Genomic DNA, 11,577 nt, shown 5'->3' on the forward strand with positions numbered 1-11,577 from the left:
AAACGGAGGGGAGAGAATGCAACAAGAAAATATCAAAGCAGAAAATAAATTAATGTATAATTTAAAAAACATGTGACAATAAATTAAAAGGTATAAAATACAGAATACGGACAAATTCAGAAGACAAAATTCACGTTAAATGAATACAGTTTGAAAAAAGAAAAAGAAATTATGAACTAAAAGAAGAAAACTAATAAAACAATATGTTTGAAATTACAGAAATAACAGTGAATTTGTCAAATTAATACCATAAATATTGAGTCATTTATTTATTTATATATTTATTGCCAATTTTGACAGGATTTATACTCCATAGCCATCAACCTAAATAATTATTAATTGTATATTTCTAAACATTTACAGCTTTTGGGGACACTTATTAAAAAAAATTCTGATCTATCACTGTAAATCCCCCCAAAAACCCATTTTAGTTTCTTATCTGTGTTTTCTTCATGCTGCTGGTTTTGTGGGTGTGTCTGCTGCTGCTGCTGCTGCTGTGAAACTCTCCAGCTGGAGTCTATCCTCTCATCAAGGACTCTGCTCAAAAGGAGCAGCAGGACATTCAGACTCAACTTGAAAGTTGTCAATAGTGTGAAAACTAAGCTTCCAGTTATTTTTGGCTGCTTACCTCACTTCTGTCTGAGCGTCTCATTTAGAGGGATTCCTCCTCAACTTTCTGCTCCTCTCTGTGAAAACTCACCTCCATGTACATCCTGTAAGAACATATGTTTGCTAAACATTAGAGTAAATTATAAAATGATCCTAAATATAACCCACAAATTCCATAATAATTGTTCAGCTTCAGAAAAAGGAGAAAAGATTGGGATAGTTTGCAAAATAGGAGTATATTTGCAAAGCAAAAATAATGATTTTTGGATGACTGTTGTAATATATTGCCATATGTTTCTGTAGCGGTGTGAGCATAATTACCCTAAAGGTCATAGGTCACAGCTTCTAGATAGTACAGGCTGAACTTTTTCCAGTTAAAGGGTTTCACCAAATGCACAGCTGAAAACATGTCAGATAAGAGGGGAAATACCCCAAAGGTTTTGTTTTTCAGAAATAAAGTCAGGAGAGATTTACTGTTTCTACCAGCTTGGATCATTTATCTCTATAGGGGAACAAAACTACAACAATATTTTGTTGTATTTTTCTCAATTCTTTTCTTCTTCACCGAGTTGACGGTGTATAAACCAGTGCATTATTGCCCCCATGACGCTGAAGTGAAAACTGTATCTGAGTGGGATGATGTTCTGCTGAGCTACAAGCTGTTTGAACAGGAGAGAATGCCTGTAAAACACAGAAATATCAGAAAAATATCCTTTAAATTTCTCACCTGTACCTTATCTGGCTTTGTGATTTTGCATTTACACCGTCAAAATATACCTTAACAAATGAAAACATTGCCGTTCGAGGCTGTGATTTGCAAAAATATGAAACATTTCATGGAACATGAATAGTTTTTTGAGTCACTGCTATGATTTTACTGGAGGTCCACCCAAATATGGAAGCTGTTTAATATTTATTTTCAGTCTTGCTCTTTGTGTGAAGAGATTTTCTGTGTTGAGGAGCCAGATTCACTTGGATGCTCTGTTAGCTCAGCTTTTTCCAGATTTATTGGAACACATGGTTAAAAAGTATAAAAAGCCTTATTATAAGGTTATAAGTCAATATTATGTTGCATTGGCGATCTGCATTCATAAAAATTCATTTTCAGGTTTTATCGGACAACATTTTGAGTGGTAGCAAGTAAATGATTCTGAGAATAGCTCATGCCACAATGTAATTTCTTTTTTATTACTATTATGTTTTTATCATGTAGAGCACTCTGAATTACCTTGTTGCTAAAATATACAATACAAATCAACTTGATTTGACAATTATTGGCATCACCAGCTGCTGCTATAAAACGTATCCAAAGCTCTTTTTTTCCAGTTTATACCCTCTTATAGTAATCTGAGTTTCTAATAACACTGATTGTGTTTCTGTGTTATAAACAGACTCATACAAAATGGTGAAACACGAGAGAACATGCCTTTCATGTGGAGCAGAAGAGTGTTGGTCTAACACCAAAAAATCCATAATTTTCTTAATTTGTCCATATTTAGAATCACATAAGCAGTTTAAACAAGTGAAAATGTGTATATATAAGGTAAGGTATGTGTACAAATAAAAGGCTTTGACTTTAACTGAACCTTGTTGGCACAAATCCTGTCATGGACTTTATACCAGAGGAGTAAATCCTGGTGACAAAAATAGCTCTTTAATCTTCCAGTGGTGAATTTGGATCAATTGGGTCAAAACTAAAAATAAAAAACTTATTTTGCATCTATTTTTTTTCTTGAGATCCCTGAAAGATGCAGTGAATTATCCAGATGGAAAAATGATTGGGACTCTGAGTCACCAGTGTTTCCAGTCTGTCCTTACCTGAATATCAACTTGTTTTGTTGACTCCATTTCAGCTTTTAAAAATCATCATTTTGAATTTATTCGTCAAAAATAAATATTTTCTTATGAGAAATTTATCAGGATAAGCAATAAATGCCTATCGAGAACTAGCTGAATCATTAATTGCACTAAAATATCTACAGATTGTAAAAGAAGGGAACAATGGTGTTGTAGCATAAAGCTTCAGGGCCTTTTTCACACCTTGGCAAAAAAAAACAGCCACAATCTCGGCTTCCACGTTGAAACAAGTAGCAGGTATGATGGGTTCCTCTGGAACAGCTGCAGGCAGAGCTGCTTGTTACCACCGTATGTATGTTTGATAAGCAACCTGGCAGAAAACAGGGGGGGGGGAAACCTCAAGCTCTAAATCTCAACAGCGTTTTATGTAACGTGTCTCTTAGAGAATGTAAAACATCTGGCTTTGCTTTCTTACAGAAACGCCCCATCTCCGACGGCTTCTTTTCTGACAACCTCTGTTTTTCAACGCCACACAAACTCATCTGCCACTTAATAAGGTGAAGCTGTTCAAATCACAGCAGCAACCTGATAATTCCATACAGTCACTCCTTATTTTAGCAATCTGAGTCATCCAAACAGATCTAAAAGAAAATGTCTAGTCTGAATTAAATTCAAACCGTGAGGTTTGAATTTAATAGTTTCAACTGTCTACAATAAAAGGGATCAAAGCGACTTCCTGTGATGCTTTAAACCATAAACTGAGACGGTGAATGATTAAGGCTGCTGCTGAATTTTTTGCAAACAGTCACAGCTGAGCCATAAACGGTCATTGTGAAATAATTTCATGCAGAGTATAGCAGTCGCAGAGGTGCTGCTGTTTCTGCTTCCTCAGGACTTCCCGCTCTCATGACTTTCGATCAGAGCATTTATTGCCACATTATTGAATTCATACATATGCTAAGCTCAGCCTGTGGCCAACCCTGTGCTCTTCTTAGAGGAGTGCTGCAGACTCCTAAGGGAGTGAAGTCAACAATTAGATGTCGCTGAATGAACATTACAATCCCTGAGGTCAACTTGGCAAATAAAAGCCATTTTCTCAGGCGGCACAGTTTGAGTCGCTGCATTGGTTGGCAGTCTGAAAGACAGCGTGTTGCTGTAGGGATCCAAATCCAGACTTACTGTGGGTGGATTTATTATCCGTTTGTTTTTGTTAGCGAAACCATGATCAGATGCTTGAATGTTGTGCCGCTGGAGCTAATTTGCTACTCCTTGAACCGATTTGTGGAACGGCAGAGAGCGTGGTTTTTCTAATATCTCTGGCCGAGTTTACAGATAATGAACTGCACTCCAGCGTCTTCATAGAGACAAAATAAGAGAGAACAATGAAACATTGAGAACATAACAGAATTTACACAGCTTATCAAAAATGTTTGGTTTTATTTCATACTGAGGAACCTGAGCATTTCACTAATTCACACCTTAGTTTCTGTTTATCCAACAACATAAATTTGACCTGCAGTCACAGTTGTAGAAAACATTAAGTCATCCCCATGATGTAAAACCTTTTAGTGCCTCAATAATCCAAAATAGTATATTTTTAGGGGGTTTCATTGCTTTTGCTGACAAATCGAAAACGTTTTCTTCTCACAAACCAACATAGTCATCATAGACAAGCTGTTACCATTTCTTTCATTAAAATTAAAACACATACAGAAACCATGATTGGTTTAAAACTTTTGCACAGTATTGCACAGCTTTGTGCACAGGGACGAAAATCGCAACCAAATGACACCCCAGTGTATTATTTCATTCCGACCTTCATGATTGTCTGTTCTCACGGTACCAGATAAATTCTGAAAAGACATTTATCTACGAAGACATCTGTGATTGGAAAATGGAGGTTGAGCTAACATTAGAAACTGCAGACGTGGATTCAATCAAAGCTCCAAGTAAGCAGTCGGGTTAGAGTGTGTTGGGAACAGGATAGTGATTCTAGATTTCTGCATCATAAGTTGGAGACAATATTTAGAAAAACTATGGCGTTGGATGGCCAGAGGAGCGTTTTTGAATCTTGATTTATTTTTAATAATCTGTGCAGGTTGTGAAACTCTCTCCCAGTATTATCTGGTGACAGTAATGAGTAGCTCGCTCTGGGCCATGGCAGCTTAGGCCAGAGGGGGTTCACATAATTTACGCCTCCCAAACCCCTGCTCCTGCATTTTCATCAACCTTATTTTTTTTAAAAAAACTCCATGAAATATCATTGCTTCGCCAGTCGACCTTGTTCCCAACAGACTGGGGTTTCAGACTGGTAATGCTTATTGTTTTAAAGTCACGGCCCTTTGAGCTGTTTAAGCAGTCATAAAAGTGAAGTTGATAAATGGCTCTACCTGCAAGAATTTTTGTTATCCGACCTTTGACCTCACATTACAGTTAGAGCTTAAAAACACATACAGCTGGGTTTTTTTTACACAAACTGTTGCAGAAAAATCTTTGTGGTATTTTTACTGTTTATGTGCTGATTATGCTGTTTGAGTAAAGACAGAAGTTACAGGCAAAACCTTTTATGTTTATGTGATTTTTTGTATAAATATTAGCACTGTTGCAGAAATTTGAAAACAGAAGAAGACGGTATTTTCCCAATTCCTTTTAGGGTTGATTTGTACATAACTCAATATGCTAGTGTTTGATACGGTGACATACTGTAGCACAAGCTATTTTTAAAACAAGTTAATCCCCAACGGCAGAAATAGCCATAAAAATTCAAAGCATTGCAAAAAGATATGAGCATTTATTGTAACCTGCTTACACAAAACCAAATAATGCATAATTTTCTGCCCAGGTTCATAACCTGGCCAGCCATGTTATGAATCTCAAGTCTTAAATCAGCAGCTGGTGCACCCAAGTGGTCGTCAATATTCCTTGAAAAGGGAAATGAAAAGCCAGACTTCTGCTTAAAGACGCTTCACTCATAACTGTCCCTCCCTTTCCTCCCCTTCAATCACAGAAAGCAACCAGCCGTCGTGAAACAATCAGGTGGACATGAGATGATGAGGATTAGGTGACAATCACAACCCAGAGGGAGCGCTTATCAGTCAAATTAATGGCTTCAAGGTCAGGTCTCAGCGCTTTCGAGACAAGTAACACTTCTAACAGCCTCACAGGTTTTCTGTATGTGAGAAGAGTTTAGGCCTTAATCTGTCTCCATCATTGTGGTTTAAAAGAGACACGATGTCGGGGCCAATAAAACACAAACATAAAACGGAGACGTTGCCATTTCTGCAGTTCAGGTTTGCAGATGAAACACAGATCATTATCTGTTACATTTTAAGCATATGCTAAACATTAGTACAAATGTTCAGTTGAAATAAGTCATATCAAACATTTCCAGAAGTTTTCAATTGAGGCTTGACTGGAACTCCTCGCCTGAGATTAACCAATGGTGAAAAATCAGGTGTTATTAGTCATTACAAAAACAAACAATTGGCTTTAGAAAGTTTTAATCAAGTCCATTTTTGTTCTCAGAGCATAAATGCCTGTGATTATTTCTGCATTCAGTTTTAGATCTGTTCAATATTAATCAACAGTTCATAAGTATGTGCAAATCTGTTTGGTTCTATAACACCCCCAATAAAATACATTTAATTGAAATTGTTTAATTTGATAGATATTTTGAAACATGTAATGTGTTGTAACTTCAGTGAGCTTTTTTAAGTGGTTTAGCATTGTAAAAGTTTTCTCCAAAAGTGATCTAATACAAGACGAAACAAACGTAACCAAAATGTAAAGACATGGTTTCGGTTTTTTCATATGTAGGATTAAATAAATATTTTATTTGGAACCAGCTTTCTTGATTTTTCTGGGTTGGTGTTGTCAGTTAAGCTAATAAAGTGAATGTAATATTTAATATGTGTCCATACGTTAAAATCCAAGGACTAATACTATTCAGGTTAACAACTTTAGCCTTTTTTGCAAAGCGGATCTTCAAAATAAAGTGCCATATTCTATCATGCAGCACCATAAAGATCACAATATTTGGAGCTCTGTTTCTATTTCTGATGAGAAGCAGCTTGATTCCTTTGTACCTCGTCATTTTTCTCCTCTGCCATAGAAGATCGCTTCATGAGAGTAACCTTCACCGCTGAGTCATCCCGTTCTCTACAGCTGAGGAGAGAGAAGTAGTCGGTTTCATACGCTGCACAAGATCTACACACTTCATGAATTCAAAGTCATGTGAACGGCATAATACTCCTCATATATTGGCATTTTTTTTCCACTTGCGCTGCGCTTTTTCGGCCATTTTTTCTGTTGGGAATTTAAATTACAACCCATACCTGCCTATCTGCCCCGCTGTGGGAATGAAATGTCAGGCGCTGTGACAGGACCAGGTGGATATTATGCTTGTGGAGCAAATGTGGCCAGCAGGGCCTGCGGGAGAGAGAGAGAGAGGCGAGGAGGGGAAATATTAACGTGGGGATAAAATGATGGTGACAGTAGAAATGGCAGTGAGCTCCAACATGGTGCTTATGGATTTATTTGGCTTGTTTTGAGGGGGAGAGAGAAAATAGAGAGATGCTGTTTCACCGTGACTCTCCGTGTGACATTTTGTCATCTCCACTTTGTCAGCACTCACTCACATGTGGCCGACATTGTGTTATATCACAAAGCTCTGCAAAAAGTGAGAGGCATTATGTTATTACTGCATATCATGAGAGCTCTGTTATAAAGTGATCTCTTCTAAAACTCAAAAAACTTCGGATTATCTTCACAATTTGTTTTTAGTACAAAAGTGTATTTTGTCTCTTATGTGTGAATGACTGATTTTATTGTCAGGTATCTTTGAGTGTCTTAATAAAGCGCTACTTAAGTTTGATGCCACTTTATTAAAATCCAGTTAATACTTTGTGCCTTTAACTGAAAGATTTGCCTGATTCTTCTTTGCAAAAATGGTTTGACCTCATTGAGACTGGAAAATATCTGAGGACAGCAACGTTTGACCCCAGTTTACATGCACAAATCAGAACATGATCATTATATAGTGAAAACCTCTGCAGAATCCATAAAACAATTAAAAACCATCAAACATAGTGAGATATGCAGCTTACTGTTCTTCCACAAATCTCTCAGGCCGTAGCAAAACAGATTATTAGCCTTTTATTTCCAACCATGTTAAGAACAGAAGAAACGTTTTGGATAAGAGGAAAAAAAGTTCATTTGACTCGTATTTAAGTACTTGTCATGTCCTAGATGACTTGGTTCTACTGGATTCAAATAAATCCATCCCACTTCTTCCACATTTCACTAATAACAATTGTTGAAGTTGTTTCCTTTCAGATGTACTTCTTTGTGTTGTTTATTCCAATAAGCTGGAATAAAGTTTATGGCTTTGCTGTGACAAAATGTGAAAAAAGTACTGCTGTTGTACTGCAGTTCAACTTTCTTCACTTGTTTGATCAAATTTTATATTATCATCTTTATTTGTATCTGTTCATTTTAATGGTTTATATTACTTGCAAATCTGTGGACTAAAATCCCACAAATAAAATTTATGCTGGTGCGAATACAGTTGTTATATTGATTTCTTTGCGACTGAAAATGAAACCCTTATGATTAAAATATGCATTGAGAAACCATTAAACACTCCAGTCGGCAGTAAGACGTGTTAATGAGCAACAAAACATTTAATTAAGCTCTAGCAGATTGCAAAATTAAAAATGCATGTTTATGCACAGTTTAAGCTTCACCCTCTGAGGCTCATTATGGTGCCACATGGATTTTAAATCAAATAGAAAAGATTTAATCATAATTTTAGATCAAATGTTTGAGACATTGGTATTGAATTCCTGCCTGTCAAAATGAAGATGAGGATGTTCAAATGTCTGAATATATATTATAAACTACATATCCAGCATACATATATATATATAGCTTGATATATATGCAGGATTTATTGATGAGTGAATTTGTAACTGGAAAGTAATTTGCAGATAATCAGTCCAATAGGACATGACTTAAAATTTTACCGTAAAACTAAACATTGTTGCAGAAACACACACACACTCATCATTCTTCTTAGAAGAAGTAGCTTTAAATAGCTGTTTTGCACTTATTTATTTGATTCTTTAAGGTTGAAAACATATTACCATTCAGTCTTGAGTTGATGATAAAAAGTTTTTCTTTCTCCTTCAATTCTCCTTCAAAGTTCACGCACACGATGTCTGCAACATGGACAGCCTGATAAAAGAATTAGGTGCTGAGCTTTGTTCCCTTCAATTATCTGGTTGCTCTTCCATGTTAAGACTCCTGCTGCTACCAGTCATTCTTTCTTTCCAACATCCTTGAGGGGAATGAGTTGAAATGCTGGATCGATTTCTACCTCTTCTCGCATTGTTGCATGCATTGCTCGGCTGGGTTTGGGTGTGTTACTTTAATACCGTCTCTTTCGCTCTCTGAGGTAAAGCCAGGCTGTCTTATCGGATGAAACTGCTAGAGACCAGGGTGCAGAGAATAAATATAATGGCACTTGAAAAAGAAATCAGCTGAACTTGGCGAGGAGGATGAGAGAATGAGATTTTTTATTCAAACATCAAAGCTTTTTTGTAAATGTGTCCTCTGAAGCCAAGGGGTATTTTACTTTTATTTTAGCCTCTGCTTTTGTTCACTTTCATTTCACACTTTTCATCTCTGCATTACAGAAGAATAAGAAGGTATGCAGTGATTTCAGAAACTAGTGAAACTCTGATCCAAAAAGGTAAAATGTCACCTCAGACAGTGGATTCTTTCACTGGACATCACACACCTGAGATGCTGTCTTAATGCCATCTCTGTATGGTTCATAGAAATACTAAAGTGGCAGGAGGAGTAAAAGTTAACCCACCAGTGTTACTCCACTAAAAATATATTTTCTTCATTTTTCCAGATTTATATTTATATTCAGAGCTACGGCTCAATGTCAGACATTGTACAATTTACAAAGGGAGTAAATGTGATGCTGCATTCACACTGCCACACATATGTGCCTGTATGTGTTCTGCAACCTGAACGGGCAAAAGATCTGAAAGTGTTCAGACTGTCATGAAAAGATCAGATACAGGTCAACTTACGTCAGAAATAAAAGAGAATTGGTTCACTGCAGCCTGCAGTGTGAACGCAGCCTGAATGCGTTTTGAGCATCAGGCGCCTGGTTCCAAAGTCTATGCAGGAGCATTTGAAGCATTTGAAGCATTTGGAGCGTTTGATGCGTCCAACATTGGAGTTGGAAAATCTGAACGTTTGCCACTTGTAGTTTTGTAGTTTTTGACGACCTCTGAGGAAAAAATCACTATGGAGGTCAAGCTAATTGTCATTGTTTGCTCTGGTCCTATAATCTATGACCAATCAAGTTACAACTACAAAGACAGGAATAGAAGGATCTTGCTTGGAAGAGTCTCCTCTCAACGCCCGCCGAGAACGACTGTGATGCACATGTAGCAAAATGTCAAGTGTCTTCCCCCGATACTCTTGCAGGATCCCCAACTAAACACCTGAGCGCTCGGTCGTAGGCCTGCTCCAGATCCACAAAACGCATACAGACCACTGGAGAAGCATACGCTCATGACTACCTCAGCAATTCTGCAACACTTACACTAATACAAAAGTCCATCTGTCATCTTACTTATGTCTTTATGAGTCTTTTCCTGGAACCATTAAGTTTCAAATTTTGGCTTCTGAAAGGTTGGAAACGAGGTCGTGAACAGGAAGTAGGTTTTGCTTTGCTACAATCAGTGTTTCCTTCCTGTCACCACTCATTCAGGCCTCCAGGTGCAAAAATGAACAGATTCCTGATGCTGATCACCGGCTTTGTTCAAACCTTGAAAGGCTTTTGGACTCTCTCTGTTAATTAGGCAATTCTGAGATCTAAGGCACGGTGGTTAAAACAGCATCATGTGTCAAGCATTTATCCAAATGGCATTTGCTATTTACAACAAAGGTAAAGGGTATCTGTGATCTCCTTTCAGATGGCCTCGTCTTATGCGTTCATAGGTGTTTATTAGTTGGTGATGATTGGACTTGTTGATGTACATAGTGTTCCCTCTTCTCAATATGCGCAAATAAATTGGGCCTGAATGAAGGCTGCAGTTAGATTAGTTGATTTACTGACTCTGTGCCTCTAAGAGTTTTCTCTCATCTCCTGTGCTGGAGTTTGGTTTGCAAGAGGAAAAAGAGCAGTGGGGGGAAAAGAAATGAAGCAAAAAATGATTGATTTTAATGGATTTTGCTGGAGGAAAAATGAACTGAGTTCATTAAATAACAATGAGAGAGCATCACAATGCAACTTCAAACGGTTCCTTTATGAGTGGGATGTTTTTCTGTGGAGCAGCCATTTAATAACTCGTCTGTTATTCACGAAAAGGGGAGTGTGACCTTGAACAAACCTTGTTCTCAAAGAAATTAATTTATAGCTCAAAATGAAAGAAGGATAAGACTTGCGTAAGATAATTCCTTTAAACTCTATTTATCCTCGTTTGACTGGTGGCATCTTTGTAAAGCAGACTTCAGTTTCAAGTTTTGAAATTATTATTATTACTTTAATAATAGTTAAAGTATTATTTAATTATAATACGTCCAGAAAAGAAATTTGTAATTAACTGGATTTGGCTTTTGTTTTGGGTTTTTTTATAAGGGGAGATTTTTTTACCCCCCTGCAAGTAATTCCAGTAATTTAAAGGAAAGGTTGGAACAGGTAGTTCAGGCAGTTTGTGGGAATAAAATCCTAAAAATAATTGCCCAATAAATATGAATGATGAAATCTTTCTAAGAATTAAAAAAAATTAAATTAATTTGGTCTCTATGCTCTGACAGCTCCTTTAAAGAGAGTTCAACAGTTTTGATTTTAATTTATGTCCTTATAAATGATGTTCTTTTGTTTACACTTTGAGGGGAACAAAATAAATTTGAATTTTCTAGTTTTATAAACTCCCAGACCTGTTGTCCTCTCTGCCGTGCCAAGAGAGAATCATATCCATGCATAGGGAAAACATGCTAATTTAATTTCACGGAGAACGATCCCAGTCAGCGTTTACACCAGCTTCCACGCTGCGCTGCAGCCGTGCAAAACACCAACACACAATGTCACCACAAATATCAGACTGCCTTTCAGTTCACTAATAGATTGCATAAAGTCATGGAGTT

The 11,577-nt window shown here is 37.0% G+C and overlaps 1 long non-coding RNA gene across 1 annotated transcript; it reads right to left on the bottom strand.

The window, feature by feature from the left end:
- Positions 1 to 461: 461 nt before the first annotated feature.
- LOC129351486 (uncharacterized) lies at positions 462 to 6,535 on the bottom strand. Its single transcript, XR_008604743.1, has 3 exons — positions 6,492 to 6,535; positions 629 to 713; positions 462 to 537 (listed from the first exon to the last, which is right to left on the bottom strand). It is a non-coding gene; the product is annotated as an uncharacterized LOC129351486 (long non-coding RNA).
- Positions 6,536 to 11,577: the final 5,042 nt, after the last annotated feature.

This window comes from Poeciliopsis prolifica, unplaced genomic scaffold, assembly GCF_027474105.1.
Source record: "Poeciliopsis prolifica strain line A6 unplaced genomic scaffold, Auburn_PproV2 SCAFFOLD067, whole genome shotgun sequence".
Classification (NCBI taxonomy): domain Eukaryota; kingdom Metazoa; phylum Chordata; class Actinopteri; order Cyprinodontiformes; family Poeciliidae; genus Poeciliopsis; species Poeciliopsis prolifica.